At 48.7% G+C, this 17326-nt stretch overlaps 1 pseudogene; it reads right to left on the minus strand.

Annotated features, from left to right (window-relative positions):
• Positions 1–17326, minus strand: part of LOC122924047 — a 61447-nt pseudogene that overhangs the window by 17584 nt on the left and 26537 nt on the right.

The following is a 17326-nucleotide window of genomic DNA, read 5'->3' on the forward strand; positions in this document are numbered from 1 at the left end:
ATTCTTTCTAGTGACACCAGAAAACTGCTTACCTCTTTTCTTCCCTTTAAACCTTCTTTATTAAATCTAGGACGGAAAGATTTCTTAGGGGTTTGACTAGCGGAGGGAAACCCTTTTTTCCTGTCGGAAGCCTTTTAAAAAAAGTCATCAAGGACTGGGCCAAACAAAAACTCACCCTGACATGGGAGAACACAAAGCTTAGCCTTAAAGGAAGAATCCACATTCCACCCCTTTAACTAAATAGCTCTACGGGCAGAGTTAGATAAGGCCAAAGCTCTGGCGGAGAATCTTAAGGAATCTGCAGAGGCATCAGACAAGAAATCTAGGGCATTGTTTATAATGGGGAAGGAGTTAAGCAACTGCTCCCTAGGGGTAACCCGTTTAATGTGGGACTCTAACTCTCCCATCCACACCTTAAGGGACCCAGCGACAGAGGTAGCAGCAATAGCAGGTTTAAAGCTGCTGCAGAGGCCTCCCAATTTTTCTTTAAGTAAACCTCTGCCCTTCTGTCCATTGGGTCCTTAAGGAAAACCATATCCTCAAAGGGTAGAGATTTTTTTCTGGACATCTTAGGTACGGGTGCAGTACGCAGCCCTGCAGGGTGAGGCGAATGGTGAGGTCACAGGGATAGTTACTAACCGAGGGTGTTTTTGGTACTCACAGTTTTTATATACCCTGGGCAGGCATACAGCAGTGATGGAGAGGCTGGCACAGGAATCCTCTGGGGCACTCTCTATGTATAGGGACCAGGCCAGGTGGTAGGTGAGGTGCCCTGGGTGTTGCAGGTTTATTTTGCCGGTGGCAAGATCCCTTTAAGTTCGTGATGCCAGTGCCGGTAACTGTGGCACACCGATTTATTGTAGTAATAATTGAGGAACACAAGTTGCAGTAAACCAGAACTTCCTTTTACTGAAACTTCAACTATTTACAGTCTTTAGTTGGTTCCATATGTCAAAAGGTTGAATACAGGCAGGATTGATTTAAAACGGCAGGCAAAGTCTTTGCAAGATACTCAGAGGGCATAAACACTTACAGATCAGGCTGCACTTTTCCTCAGATCCTGTCTGGCTTACTCCAAGGCCCGTATGCCCTATTGCTGGCTTTATCCTTGGGTAAGGAAACCTTCCTCTGGTATATGTCTCCTTGCTGGAGTATATACTTCTGCCCTTCAGCTCTCTGTTTGGCTGGAAATAAACTTGGCTCTGCACTGCACCTTTAAAGGAACTTGGTTTCTCAGGAGGCAAACTCTTCTCCTGGTGGCAAGCTAGGAGCCTGGGCTGTCTAGCTGCATGTCAGAAGCTCCACTTCAGCTGCTGCCTAGCTAAAGTCCACACTCACTTCTGACTACACACCCCTCCCCTGATCTGGACCTGACTATATATACTAGGGGTTCCCTAGCTCCCTCTACTGTCTAGGAGAAGGAACTACGCCCCTAACAGGCCTGGTACAGGTGAAAACAGGAGAAATACACATAAAAGCATCATATAAAATACAATGACCCTGTCCCACAGGAGGAGGGGAACAATGTGGCCCAATTGACCCTTGTGTAGTGCCCACATTTACCTAGTGGGACACTACACGGGAGCATCCAGCTTTGGGGCCCTATCCCAGGGGACTGCCACGATTTTTCAAACACCCTCGGAGCCTGAACATAGAGTCCTGCACCGATTGCTGAGGTCATTGATCATCCAAACCGATAGTAGCTCTGACCCCTTTAACTAGGGAGTTAGTGTTCTCAGTATGAAAAACGAAATTTTTGTATAACTTACCAGTAAAATCTCTTTCTTGCTCTTCCTTGGGGGACACGGGAAACCTTGGGTATAGCTCAGCTCCTTAGGAGGCGTGACACTAAGTGAAAAACTGTTAAGCCCCTCCTCCAGCAGCTATACCCTCAGCCTGGAGAGAGAGACTACCAGTTGCGTGCCCAAGTAGTGAAACAAAGGCAAAACCAAAACAATGGGTGGGTGCTGTGTCCCCCAAAGAAGAGCGAGAAAGAGATTTTACTGGTAAGTTCTCCAAAAATCTATTTTTTGCCCAATTCCTTGGGGGACACAGGAAACCTTGGGACGTTCAAAAGCAGTCCAAGAGGGGAGGGACTACAGCCCAAGATGAAAAAAACACCGGAGGCATCAAGAAACCACCGCCTGCAAGACCAAGCGGCCCAAAGCAGCATCCGCCGATGCATAAGTGTTCACCCTGTAGAACTTGGTGAAAGTGTGCAAGGAAGACCAGGTGGCCGCCTTACACAATTGTTCTGCCGAAGCTCGATTCCTCTGAGCCCAAGAGGCACCGACCGCTCTGGTAGAATGAGCGGTAATACCAAAGGATGTCTCTTTACCCTTGGCGCGGTAAGCTTGAGCAATAGCCATCTTGATGAAGCGGGCAATAACCACCCTGGACGCCGCCAACCCCTTGCGCGGACCCTCCGGAACCACAAATAGAGAGTCCGTGCGGCGAAAGGGTCCGTGACTTCCAGGTAAATCCTCAGCTCCCTAACAACATCCAGGCGGTGAAGCTCCCGTTCCTGAGGATGAGAAGGGGACGGAAAAAGGGAAGGGAGGACGATGTCCTTATTGAGGTGAAAAGCGGATACCACCTTCGGAAGGAAGTCAGGAACCAGACGGAGAACCACCTTATCCTGGTGGAAGACCAAAAGGGGTTCCGTGCAAGAAAGTGCCGCCAACTCAGACACCCGCTGAAGGGACGTGATGGCTACAAGGAAAAAGACCTTGCAGGACAAAAGGCAAAGAGAAACCTTCTGCAGGGGCTCGAAGGGGGAAGACTGGAGAGCCGCAAGCACAACATTAAGGTTCCAAGGTGGAATGGGAGAGCGATACGGGGGAACAGAGTGAGCGACTCCCTGGAGAAAAGTCTTGACAGGACCGAGAGGAGCCAGAGGACGCTGGTAGAGGATGGAAAGCGCCGAGATCTGACCCTTTAACGTACTGAGACCCAGACCCAGGTCCAGACCAGACTGCAAGAAGGACAAGACCGTGGGGAGGGAAAAACGAAGAGGATGACCATCCAGGGCCTCGCAAAAACCCAGGTAGGCCGCCAGGTTCGGTAATAAATCCTGGACGAGGCCGGTTTTCACGCGCGGATCATGGTCAGAACTACATTTGCAGAAACCCCCCGGCGTGTTAAAACTGCGGTCTCAATAGCAATGCCGTTAAACGTAGTGATCCTAAATGCTGGTGGAAGATCGGCCCTTGAGAGAGGAGGTCTTCTCTTAGAGGCAGCGGCCAAGGCTCGTCTGCCAGAAGCAGCATCAGGTCGGCGTACCAAGGCCGGCGAGGCCAATCCGGGGCTATCGGAATCGCAGGTGTGCCCTCCGCCGCGATTTTCCGGAGAACCCGTGGCGAAAGAAGCGAACTGGGGGGGGGCAAAAACTCGAGTTCGTACCCGGAAGATACAACTTCGAGGGCCCAGGCGTCGGAGACGTGCACCCGCCAGATGTCCCTGAACAGGAGGAGTCGTCCCCCCACCCGGGTGGGTGGGGGCGTACCTTCAGGCAGGGTTCTGCTTGGCCGAGGGAGGGCGAGCAGGCTGGGACTTACGCCAGGAGGGCTGGGTCCGAAAAAAAGGCTTTTTATGCCTATCCTGGGTAGAATTAGAAGACGGACCGGACGCGGATCAAAGGGTGGAAGCCCTGCGGGAGGACCTAAAGCGAGAGAAACCAGGACGGCCCCGAGTGGCGCTCTTGGTCCTGGACTGGGGAAGATGGGTACTTTTCCCCCCCGTGGCTTCAATATGATTTCATCCAGGCGGGTCCCGAATAAGCGAGAGCCCGCGAAGGGAAGGCCAGTAAGTGACCGTTTGGAAGTGGAATCCATCATCCAAACCTTTAGCCTAAGTTCTCTTCTAGTCGAAACGGCCAGGGCAGATGAACGGGCCATGAGGGCACCCGCATCAAGGGATGCCTCACAAATGAATTTTCCTGCCTGAACAATGAGTTGGGCTAAAGCACGGAGGTCCTGAATGGAGACGTCTGACTTAAGTTCTTGATCCAGCTGAGAAGCCCATTCCGAAACCACTTTTCCGTCCCAGGCGGAAGCGAAGACCGGCCTGAGGGCGGAACCGGCAAATATGCCCTTAGTAATGGATTCCATGCGCCGGTCCTCAGCGGTTTGAAGAGAGGAGCCGTCCGCCACAGGAATGGCCGTGCTTTTAGACGAGCAGGCCACAGAAGGGTCAACCTTAGGCGGCGACGCCCAAGTGGAAATGCAGTCCGCCGGGAAGGGATAACAGATATCCAACTTCTTAGGGGGAGTAAAACGTGCATCAGGGCGAGACCAGGCCTTAGAGACTACCGACGAGAAGTCGGCATGGAGGGGAAATACTGCGGACGCCTGCTTGGGGCGGAGAAACAACACACCGGCCTTGTCAGAGCTGGGAGGATCATCGTGAATTTTAAAGGTGTCACGAACGTTGGTAATAAGATGGCCCACAGCTGAGGCCAGCTTGGACGGTAAGGCCGAATCCATATCCCAATCCAAATCCACTAATTCTCCCTCTGAGGGCATATCCTGTGAGGAGGAGGGGCCCGACTGGGAGCGTACCCTTGGGGGTGACAGCGAAGCATCCGAAGATGACACGCACTCCGGCCTGGACCGCTTCTGGGGGTGCCGGGCCCTGGAGGCGTTGCTGGGAGCAAGGGACTCAGACGGGTCGGCCGGGGTAGCGGACCCAGAGGGTACAGCAGGGGGGCGCATCCAGCTGCGTGGTAGGCAGTGCATCCGCAAGGCGGCTCACAACATTAGTGAGGCTGTCCACGGCCTGGGAAAGGGATTTAGCCCATTCAGGAGGATCCAAGAGGCAAGCAAGTGGCGGACCCTGCATTGGGACCTGGCATGCAGGGCAATGCAGGTCTGACTGCCCCCGTGGAAAAGGTGCATTACAGGCGGTACAGGCATGGTACCAGGGTGCAGAGGCCCCTGAGGGATCGGACATGTTGGCTAGAAGGTATGGTAGAGTGAATGGGAGGCGGGACAAGAGAGAGCGGGAAACGAAGCTCCGCCCCCACCAGTATTCCGATTCAAATATGTACGATCGTACGATCCAGAGAGAGGTAAGGGCGCCAGAGGAAGTAAGCCAGTCCGTAGTGAAATGGGGGTTAACGGCAGTAGCGCAAGAACCGACCGCACTTCACAAGCGCGTCTTCGCAATCTCTAAGCGGCTGACCCCGGGAGAAACAGAGAGGTCCAGGCGTCTCTGTTGTCCCTGTGAGAACAGAAAAAATAAAATAACAGAAAAACTAAAAGCAAAGACAGCTCTGCAGAGCAGAGAGTGTCTTGCCTCCTTGACACTAAGCAAAAAACTGGTAGTCTCTCTCTCCAGGCTGAGGGTATAGCTGTGGAGGAGGGGCTTAACAGTTTTCACTTAGTGTCACGCCTCCTAAGGAGCTGAGCTATCCCCAAGGTTTCCTGTGTCCCCCAAGGAATTGGGCGAGAAAAGAGGTTTCCCAGAGGCCTCGTCCTCCTTCCTCCAACCCAGATAGAATATCGCTGTCACTGGAGGGGGAATCTTTAGACGCAGCATCAGAAGTACAGGGGCGACATTTAATCAATCCGCTTACTGACTCTCTGATCTCATCCCTGATCATCTGCTTAATACTGCTCATCAGGATGGAGCTTCCTCCTCCATTAACTTGCTGACATATTCTTGACAAAGGAGTTTAAACCTGTGCAGAGGTTATCTTCTTTTTACAAACCACACCCCCCCTCTCTTTAGCTCTGGAAGACTCCTTAGACACCTCGGCACAAACATAACCCCATAAGCAATACTAAATTAAAATGTGCTGGGGAATGACCCCTCTTCCCCCACCGTGGTTCCGATGTATCATTGGTGGTGTCAGTGGTCTCAGCGCGCTGAACCTACTGCAGTCTTAACACAGCAACTCAGCCAGAATGGGAAACTGATGGCTCTTCAGTCCGCATGGCAGTGAGCTGGCTGGGCATTTTGTCCTCGGCACGTGCTGCCAGCTCCCTCCCCTTCCGGTCCACAGCGTCGACTTTCCCCCACTGCCGCACCCGGGAGTGCAACCACACGTGGGCCAGCGGCCGAACATGCAAACACGGCCGCAGAGGTTCGTAGAAGACCCAGAAGGTACAAACCTACCCAGGTCCAGGTAAGGAGAGGGACAGACTCTGTAGCCCAGACTTAGCAGCGGCTCCCCATGGAGACTTACGCAGCTGGAGGTAACCCTCCTCACCGCATTCATTGCCGGGGCCCCCGCAGCTCTATAGTATATAGGCGATCCGATTCCGTCCTGCCTCTTAGGACAGAAAACAGAACTGGAAGGGGAGGGGAGGGGAGGACCCCTCTTTTGAAAGGCGCTCTGGTTCCTGGTTCCTGTCCAGAGGAGGAGGCGGTCTCTCAAAGGGTGCTGTCATAGGCGAAAGAGAAAAATACATCTAAAATACTGCAGTTCCCACACTAGCCACTAAGGCCAACAACAGGTGCCACCTTGTGGGCTGTACAGATCACTTCAGTAATCATACCACTATCCTCACAGGCAGGATTACAATGACGTATCTACTCCTTGTGTGCCTATAAAATCCTCCCATAGAAGCCAAGGACTCCCCTACGGTTAACAGCACCTATGGCCTATACTGGCGGCTTGAAAAAGTTTAATTGCTGTCAGACCGCTCAGGCAAGATGGCTGCCTCCACAGTCCGGGTCGGAATATAGAAGGAAAAAGTCTACCATGAAACTAGATTAGAACCAAAGGACTTGTGTGTCACTGTCTGGTTTTAACGGGCAGTAAAGACTTCAGTGACATATCCCTTTAAAGAGGACCTTTCCTGGGTGTGTAGTAATTGAGATAAATATCTGTACCTGCGGGGTACCCCCCACTGATGCTGCCACCCTTTGGCCAACGTTCTGGCCCCCCACAAATTCTGCGCTCAGTATGCTAATACACAGCAATGAGGAGGAGACGGAGTCTCTCTGTGAGCGTCTCCTTCTCCCTGGCGGTAGCGCTGTCCAATCGCAGCGCAGAGCGTCACAGCCAGGGAGGAGGAGACGCCCACAGAGAAAGACTCCGCCTCCTCCTCATTGCTCTGCATTACCATACTGAGCGAGGAATTTGTGGGGGCCATAATGGGGCGCAGGAGCTCTATTTTAAAAAACCAGACAGGGTGGCAGCATCAGGTACAGATATTTATCTCAGTTACTACAAACCCAGGAAAGGTCCTCGTTAAAAGATAGCCGCTTTCTACAGATCAGATCCAAAGCCATTTACATCAATCTTCCCATAAGAACCGCTACAGCCATCAAATGCATAATGCCATACACGTCCCGCATTATGTTCCAGGGATTGTATAGAGTGGGCTGCAGTGCCGAGCCCACCCCATATGCAGACGTGACGGCTATATAATAAAGCAGGCACCTGGCCACATTGAGCCCCACGGTACAGCTGTAGTTCTCAAGGAGCCCCACAGGTGGCAGCGCTCCATAACAAATATAGCAAATCTCCCGAACCCTGCAGAGCGAGGAACAGGCGATCTGAAGATCACAGAGTATTTTACACTAAAGTTATCCCTCTTTCCCCATAATGAATTCGCCTTTCACATTCACGTTTTGGCTTCTGTCTGCGAGATCCGTTCAGGGCTCAGCGTCCAAAACGGATCAGTTTGCATTCTAATGTATTCTGAATGGAAAAGGATCCGCTGAGAATGCACCAGTTCAGTCTCCGTTCCGCTCTGGAGGCCGCAGCGTCTTGTGTCCGTCTGATGGACTGAGCCAAACGTCCTGGCACACAATGTAAGTCAATGGGGACGGATCCGTTTTCACTGACACAATCTGGCACAATAGAAAACGGATCCGTCCTCCATTGACTTACATTGTGTGCCAGGACGGATCCGTTTTCACTGACACAGTCTGGCACAATAGAAAACGGATCCGTCCTCCATTGACTTACATTGTGTGCCAGGACGGATCTGTTTTCACTGACACAATCGGGCACAATAGAAAACGGATCCGTCCTCCATTGACTTACATTGTGTGCCAGGACGGATCCGTTTTCACTGACACAATCGGGCACAATAGGAAACGGATCCGTCCTCCATTGACAAAAGAGAAATCCCAGACAGCCGATTTGCCGTTTTTCCTCAGTCCACCTTGCACAAACACGGCCTGGTCGGTGACTAGCGGTGTGACTGACAGCTGCAGGTCGTGCATCCCAAACTCACAGCAGCCTAGGATCACTATGATGCTGCGAGTTCAGCTCACATGACCTGTAGTCAGGAAAGGCCATGGTCACAGGACACACGCAGCCACGTGGCGTGTTACCGCGGGGCAGCATTGCACTTTTTACACTGCAGGTTGTGTTAGTTTTTGGGGCATATATAATGTCCTAGTGGAGAAGGGTCTTCACTACTGACCACTTCATCATAACAGATGTGAACACATACACCAAAGTCTGAACATGGCTTTACCGTGGAATTAGCCAGCCTACAACGGCACCATCTTCTATCTATCTTGTGACGCAGGGACATCACCTTCACTTGGGTTTCATATTCCGTAAACCTTATGAAGCCAAAACCTCTGGAACTGCCGGTGTGGGCATCTTTTTTAATCTGGCAAAACATTGAGAAAAAGCGTTAAGTGGCAAGAACCATGAAACCACAGCAGGCACTGGGGGACTTTAGCAACATCAATACCTGGGCCTTAATGAGTTCCCCGTAGGTGCTGAAGTAGTCCTTTAGATCCTGCTCTGTTGTTTTCCATGATAAGTTAAGCACAATGAGATCAGAGGTTTTTGGCGCAGCTCGCTTGGTTTTTACAGCAGAAGATGCATCAGTTTCTGCAACATAAAAACTAAAATGTAAAATGAATTAGAAACCTTCCTTAAAACTAGAGGGAGCGGCGGCTGCTGCAGAGCCCAACCAGGAGACTGCTAGGACTGCCTCTCACCGCACAGGGCAGGGGGTCGGGAAGTCTCCAGGTTAGAATCCAACTCAGGACTAAATGTCCTCCCCACAATTGCATAGGTTTCCTCCCACAGTCCAAAGACTCTCTAATAAGGAACTTATACTAGGAATCGTTTTACAAAGCACAACATCCTTGTAAGTAGAGGTAATGTCCCCCCATGCCCCTCTGCTTCCTCTCACACGTCCACCTGGTCAATACACATCAGACAGCCCCTGTAATAGGACAGCACGTAAGGGGTATGCTGCACAGTGGCATTTTCAGGTCAGCTGTAAAGTCGTACGGGCTTCTGTTGGAACACCTCACAAGAAATGTTGAAGTTCACAACATAACCTCTGTCAGAGCATCCTATGGAGGGATGGCACACTGCTCGGACATGGTTCAGGGGCCAAGCAATATGCCATCACTCCATGGGACGGGTGCTTTAACCCCCTCAGCCCCGCTAGCGGAAACCCCCTTAATGACCAGGCCACTTTTTACACTTCTGCACTGCACTACTTTCACCGTTTATCGCTCGGTCATGCAACTTACCACCCAAATGAATGTTACCTCCTTTTCTTCTCACTAATAGAGCTTTCATTTGGTGGTATTTCATTGCTGCTGACATTTTTACTTTTTTTTATATTAATCGAAAATTACAGAAATTTTTGCAAAAAAACAATTTTTCACTTTCGGTTGTAAAATGTTTCAATTAACCCCTTAAGGACACAGACTTTTTACACCTTAGGACCAGGCCATTTTTTGCAAATCTGACCAGTGTCACTTTAAGTGCTGATAACTTTAAAACACTTTGACTTATCCATGCCGTTCTGACATTGTTTTTTCGTCACATATTGTACTTCATGACACTAGTAAAATGAAGTCAAAAAAATATTTTTTTTTGCACCAAAAAATACCAAATTTATCAAAAATTTTGAAAAATTAGCAAATTTCAAAGTTTCAGTTTCTCTACTTCTGTAATACATAGTAATACCCCCAAAAATTGTGATGACTTTACATTCCCCATATGTCTACTTCATGTGTGAATTATTTTGGGAATGATATTTTATTTTTTGGGGATGTTATAAGGCTTAGAAGTTTAGGAGCAAATCTTGAAATTTTTCAGAAATTTACAAAAACTAAATTTTTAGGGACCATTTCAGGTCTGAAGTCGCTTTGCGAGGCTTACATAATAGAAAGCACCCAAAAATGACCCCATCTAAGAAACTACACCCCTCAAGGTATTCAAAAGTGATTTTACATATGTTGTTAACCCTTTAGGTGTTGCACAAGAGTTATTGGCAAATGGGGATGAAATTTGAGAATTTCATTTTTCTGTCTAATATTTCATTTTAACCCATTTTTTCCACTAACAAAGCAAGGGTTAACAGCCAAACAAGACTGTGTCTTTATTGCCCTGACTCTGCCGTTTACAGAAACACCCAATATATGGCGGTACACTACTGTACGGCCACACAGCGGGGTGTAGAGTGAAAGGTGCGCCGTATGGTTTTTGGAGGGCTGATTTTTATGGACCGGTTTATTTACACCATGTCCCATTTGAAGCCCCCTGATGCACCCCTGGAGTAGAAACTCCCTAAAAGTGACCCCATCTAAGAAACTACACCCCTCAAGGTATTCAAAACTGGTTTTACATACGTCGTTAACCCTTTAGGTGTTGCACAAGAGTTATTGGCAAATGGGGATGAAATTAGAAAATTTCTTTTTTTGCCTTATTTTCCATTTTAACCCATTTCTTCCACTAACAAAGCAAGGGTTAACAGCCAAACAAGACTGTGTCTTTATTGCCCTGACTCAGCCGTTTACAGAAACACCCAATATATGGCGGTACACTACTGTACGGCCACACAGCGGGGTGTAGAGTGAAAGGTGCGCCGTATGGTTTTTGGAGGGCTGATTTTTATGGACCGGTTTATTTACACCGTGTCCTGTTTCAACCCCCCTGATGCACCCCTGGAGTCGAAACTCCCTAAAAGTGACCCCATTTTGGAAACTACGGGATAAGGTGGCATTTTTTGGGGGAGTATTTTTAGGGCAAATATAATTTTTGGTTGCTCTATATTACATTTTTGTGAGGCAAGGTTACCAAAAATTGAAATTCTGATATTTCATCTCCATTTGCCATTAACTGTTGAGGAACACCTAAAGGGTTAATAAAGTTTGTATAATCATTTTTGAATACCTTGAGGGGTGTAGTTTCTTAGATGGGGTCAATTTTAGGTAGTTTTTACTCTAGGGGGGCATCAGGGGGGGCTTCAAAAGGGATATGGTGTCAATAAAAAAGGCCATCAAAATCGGCCTTCCAGAAACCATGTCGGGCCTTTCCTTTTGCGGCCTCCCTTTTACGGATACAGCAGTTTACGACCACAAATGTGGCGTTTCTGTAAACTGCAGTATCAGGGTAATAAATTTTAACTTTTGTTTGGTTGTTAACCCTTGTTTTGTTACCGGAAAAAACGGACTGAAATGGAAAAGTGCCAAAAATAGCGGTTTTGGCACCGTTTTTTTTTTTTTTTTTTTAACCGTGTTAATCTGGGTAGTTAGGTCATGGGATATTGTTATAGAGGAGATTCTTACGGACGCGGCAATATCTAATAAGTCTACTTTTTTTTAAGAATTATTTAGGTTTTTGACTATATTATCTTTTTTGATACAACATTTTTTTTGGGTATCTCTAAAGTCTAAGTGTCATTTTTTTATTTTCTTTTAGCCAATTATCTTATGTGGGGGCTCATTTTTTGCGGGATGAGCGGACGGTTTTATTGGCACTATTTTGGGGGCTATATGACTTTTTGATCGCTTGCTATTAAACTTTTTGTTATGTAAGGTGACAAAAAAAATATTTTTTTGCACCTTTTTTTTTTTTTTTTTTTTTACTGTGTTAATCTGGGGGGTTGGGTCATGGGGTATTTTTATAGAGGAGATTCTTACGGACGCGGCGATACCTAATAAGTCAACTTTTTTTTTTACAATTATTTATGTTTTAGACTATATTATCCTTTTTGATACCCTAAAAAAAATTTTGTATCTCTAAAGTCTAAGAGTCATTTTCTATATTTTTTTTTATCCAATTATCTTATGTGGGGGCTCATTTTTTGCGGGATGAGATGACGGTTTTATTGGCACTAATTTGGGGGCTATATGACTTTTTGATCGCTTGCTATTAAACTTTTTATTATGTAAGGTGACAAAAAAAACTTTTTTTGCACCTTTTTTTTTTTTTTTCTGTACCGTGTTAATCGGGGGGGTTAGGTCATGAGGTCGTTTTATAGAGGAGATTATTACCGACGCGGCGATACCTAATATGTCTACTTATAATAAATTATTTTAGTTTTTTTGGGTGTCTCAAGTCTGAGAAACATTTTTTTTTTATCCGATGTCAGTGCTTAATTGGGATATAAATTTAGTACTCCATGGAAGTGTGGTACTCCCTGAAGCAACCAATAATGCAGAGGCCCGGATGATCGGGGCACGTGTCACACTGAGTAGTGGTGTCCTTCCGTATCCCCCTCCTGCGACACACTCTGAACCTTTTTGGGGTTTGTCCCTTCTTTCCAGTATGGGGGACCACACCTGGAAAGTGTTGGCCAGGGACGATCCGGGCGCCTACAGTTCCCGGTCTGAAAAGATCAGGTCCTTGAGGACTGCCTCATAGAACTGAAGGAATGTCCCTGTGTTGCCAGCGCTCCGGGACAGCACAAAAGAGTTGTACAAGGCAACCTGCACCAACTAGACAATGCAACTTTTTTGTACCATGCCCGGGTTTTGCGCATGGCGTTATATGGCTTGAGGACTTGATCCGAGAGATCCACTCCTCCCATATACCGATTGTAGTCGACGATACAATCGGGCTTGAGGACCGTTGCCGCGGTACCTTGCACAGGGACAGGGGTGATGCCGTTACCATGAATTGTGGACAGCATAAGGACATCCCTCTTGTCCTTATACCTGACCAGCAACAGGTTTCCAGTGGTAAGGGCACGGGTCTCACCCCTGGGGATAGGTACCTGGAGGGGGTGGGCAGGGAGGCCGCGTTGATTTTTCCGCACGGTCCCACAAGCGGACGTGGATCTGGCGGCAAGGGACTGGAACAAGGGGATACTGGTATAAAAGTTATCCACGTACAAGTGGTAACCCTTATCCAGCAGTGGGTGCATAAGGTCCCACACAAGTTTCCCGGTAACACCCAGAGTGGGGGGACATTCTGGGGGTTGAATCCGGGAATCTCGCCCCTCGTATACACGAAATTTGTAAGTGTACCCTGAGGTACTCTCACAAATTTTGTATAGCTTCACGCCATACCTCGCCCGCTTGGAAGGCACATACTGGCGGAAAATGAGTCTCCCCTTGAACGCAATGAGAGACTCATCAACCGCGACCTCTCTTCCAGGTACATTGGCCTCCATGAATTTGGCCCCAAAGTGATCGATGACCGGCCGTATCTTATACAGACGGTCATGGGCAGGATCACCTTGGGGTGGACATGCTGCATTATCGGAATAATGCAGACATTTCCGGATGGCCTCAAACCGGGAGCGTGTCATAACCGTACTGTAAAGTGGGGTCTGATATAGGACGTCCCCACTCCAGTACAGCCTGGCACTGGGTTTCTTGACCAGGCCCATATGCAGCACGAGGCCCCAAAATGTCCTCATTTCGGCTGCACTGACCGGCGTCCAGCCACCGGGCCTGGCCAAAAAGGAGCCCGGGTGTTGAGCAACGAACTGTTGGGCGTACAGATTCGTCTGCTCCACCATCAGATTTACCAGTGGGTCACTGAAAAAATGACAAAAAAAGTCATATTCAGTGTAGCCCACTGTGGAAATCTGGATTCCTGATTGGCCTACGAAATCGGGAATCACGGGCTCGTATCGCTCTGGGCTACACCAGACAAGTTCACCGGCAGGGTGCTCCGGTGGATTTAACTGGTGGGCCGGGAAACCAGTACGAGCCCCAGAGCTGCTCGTACTAGTGTGGGCCACAGGGTCCCTAACATGGCGGTCCCCTTGCTCCGCCTGGCGGCGTCTCCGCCGCCTTGGGGGCTCATCATCATCGCTAGATGATGAGGAGGATGCGGATGACAACAGGAATGTGGGATCATCCTCATCCTCACTGGGACTCTCGGACTCGGAGGCAAGCTGGGCGTATGCCTCCTCGGCCGAGAACGTCCGGCGGGCCATAGGGGAGTGTGTGTCTGCGTGTATATGTGCGTGTGTGTAACTCTTTATTTGGTGTGCGTGTGTGAGGGGGCACGGGTGTTCACGAACTCACCCTAAAACGAACAGAAAAAAAATAAAATAAACTAACTAAAAAAAGGGCAAAAAATGTGGGGGAAAAAATTCAAAACCGCTGATCAACCGTCCGAAGTTGATCAGCGGTGGGGTGTGCGATGCGCTAACAGTGGCAGGGGGAGGGGGGCAAGTGGCAGCACCCCTGGGGGGTCTAGGGTCACACAGCTGTGCTGTGGACCCCAGACACCCTAACTGGGGTGATGCAATAAAAGTTCAAAAAAACTACCTTTCCCTTTTTTTTTCCCTGCCTAAACCAAACTTTCCCTAGCTGTCCCTATGTACCCGATGGGGTGCTGGGGGCAGAGATCGGGTCCTGGGGGGGCACAGATCGGGTGCAGGCAGCGGTGGCAGCAGACACGTGCAGGCAGCTCCTCTCTCCTCCGGCTCCGGAACACAAAAGGAGGAGGAGAGGAGCGCCTGCCTCTTTTGAATCTGCCGCCGGACCGCCCACAGACCAATCAGAAAGCGATCCTGAGTGGTGATGTCACCATCACCACTCAGGATCGCTGGATGGTGATTGGTGGAGTGAAATCACACCACCATCACCATCCTGTTCCGGGTTATCGGGTCTTCAGAGACCCAAATAACCCGGAAACGCAGAAAACCGCAGGTCTGAATTGACCTGCGGTTTTCTGCGATCGCATACATGGGGGGGTCACCGGACCCCCCGACGCATTTGCCCCAAGTGCCTGCTCAATGATTTGAGCAGGCACGGGGTTCCGATCGCCGCCGGCCGCGCGGCGGTGATTGAAAATGCACAGGGCGTACATGTACGCCCTGTGTCCTTAAGTACCAGGGCACAAGGGCGTACCTGTACGCCCTGTGTCCTTAAGGGGTTAAAACTACATTTCTATATACATTTCTATATACATTTTTCTCTAAATTTATTGTTCTACATGTCTTTGTTTAAAAAAATGCAATAAGTGTATATTTATTGGTTTGGGTAAAAGTTATAGCGTTTACAAACTATGGTGCAAAAATGTGAATTTCCGCTTTTTGAAGTAGCTCTGACTTTCTGAGCACCTGTCATGTTTCCTGAGGTTCTACAATGCCCAGACAGTAGAAACACCCCACAAATGACCCCATTTCGGAAAGTAGACACCCTAAGGTATTCGCTGATGGGCATAGTGAGTTCATAGAAGTTTTTATTTTTTGTCACAAGTTAGCGGAAAATTATTATTATTATTTTTTTTTTACAAAGTCTCATATTCCACTAACTTGTGACAAAAAATAAAATTTAACATGAATTAAACATACCCCTCATGGAATACCTTGGGGTGTCTTCTTTCCAAAATGGGGTCACATGTGGGGTATTTATACTTCCCTGGCACTTTAGGGTCCCTAAAGCGTAAGAAGTCAATGGGTCTGTGAAGTCAATGTCAATGGGTCTGTGAAAGAACACGGATGCACACAAGATTGGCATCCGTGTCCGTGATCCGTGGCCGTAGGTTACTTTCATACAGACGGATCCGAAGATCCGTCTGCATAAAAGCTTTTTCAGAGGTGAGTTTTCACTTCTGAAAACTCAGATCCGACAGTATAATCTAACACAGAGGCGTTCCCATGGTGATGGGGACGCTTCAGGTTAGAATATACTGAAAAACTGTGTACATGACTGCCCCCTGCTGCCTGGCAGACCCCCCCCCCCCCCCCCGTTTTTAACTCATTGGTGGCCAGTGCGGCCGCCCTCCCCTGTAGTTAACTCATTGGTGTCCAGTGGGCCCCCCCCCTCCCTCCCCTGTAGTTAACTCATTGGTGTCCAGTGATCCCCCCCTCCCTCCCCTGTAGTTAACTCATTGGTGTCCCGGTTGCCATGGTTACCGATTGGAGCCCCAGCGATTACACTGGGACTCCGATCGGTACTCTCCACTGCCACCAATGATAGGGGGGGCGATTTTAATTAGGAGGGGGAGGGAGGGGAGAGGGCCCACTGGCCACCAATGAGTTATCTACAGCGGAGGGAGGGGGGCCCACTGGACACCAATGAGTTAACTACAGGGGAGGGAGGGGGGCCCACTGGCCACCAATGAGTTAAAAACAGGGGGGAGGGGGGGTCTGCCCCCTGCTGCCTGGCAGCACCTGTCAGGCAGCAGGGGGCAGTCATGTACACAGTTTTTCAGTATATTCTAACCTGAAGCGTCCCCATCACCATGGGAACGCCTCTGTGTTAGAATATACTGTTGGATCTGAGTTTCACGATCTAGCTCATATCCGACAGTATATTCTAACATAGAGGCGTTCCCATGGTGATGGGGACGCTTCAAGTTAAAATATACCATCGGATTGGAGAAAACTCCAATCCGATGGTATAAAAGAACTCCAGACTTTACATTGAAAGTCAATGGGGACGGATCCGTTTGAAATGGCACCATATTGTGTCAACGTCAAACGGATCCGTCCCCATTGACTTGCATTGTAATTCAGGACGGATCCGTTTGGCTCCGCACGGCCAGGCGGACACCAAAACAACTTTTTTTTCATGTCCGTGGATCCTCCAAAAATCAAGGAAGACCCACGGACGAAAAAACGGTCACGGATCACGGACCTACGGACCCCGTTTTTGCGGACCATGAAAAAAAACTGCCGTGTGCATGAGGCCTAAGAGGGCATTTTTAGGCATTTGGATTCTCACGCTTTAGGGCCCCTAAAATGCCAGGGTAGTATAAATACCCCACAAGTGACCCCATTTTGGAAAGAAGACACCCCAAGGTATTCCGTGAGGGACATGGCGAGTTCCTAGATAAAAATATTTTTTTATTTTTTTTTGGGCACAAGTTAATGGAAAATGATTTTGTAAGAGAAAAAAACAAAAAAATTATTCTATGAACTCGCCATGCCCCTCAAAAGTGATCTTTTTATAGCGCCACAGCGATTTTACGGTGTTTTTGCAGTGATCAGAATAAAAAAATTCAGTCACTGCGGTGGGGCTGAACTGAAAAATTTAGGAGCCAAATCAAATTTTTAGTCACCGAATCAAAATGTTGGTATCGTGACAATGCTACGCCGATCAGATCGGCATAGGGTTGTTTTGATACCAAAATTTTGATTCGCTTTCGTCACCATAAAAAAAGTATTGTGATACTCAAGACCGCGCAAAAAAAAAC

Source organism: Bufo gargarizans, unplaced genomic scaffold (genome assembly GCF_014858855.1).
Source record: "Bufo gargarizans isolate SCDJY-AF-19 unplaced genomic scaffold, ASM1485885v1 original_scaffold_2172_pilon, whole genome shotgun sequence".
Taxonomy (NCBI): Eukaryota; Metazoa; Chordata; class Amphibia; order Anura; family Bufonidae; genus Bufo; species Bufo gargarizans.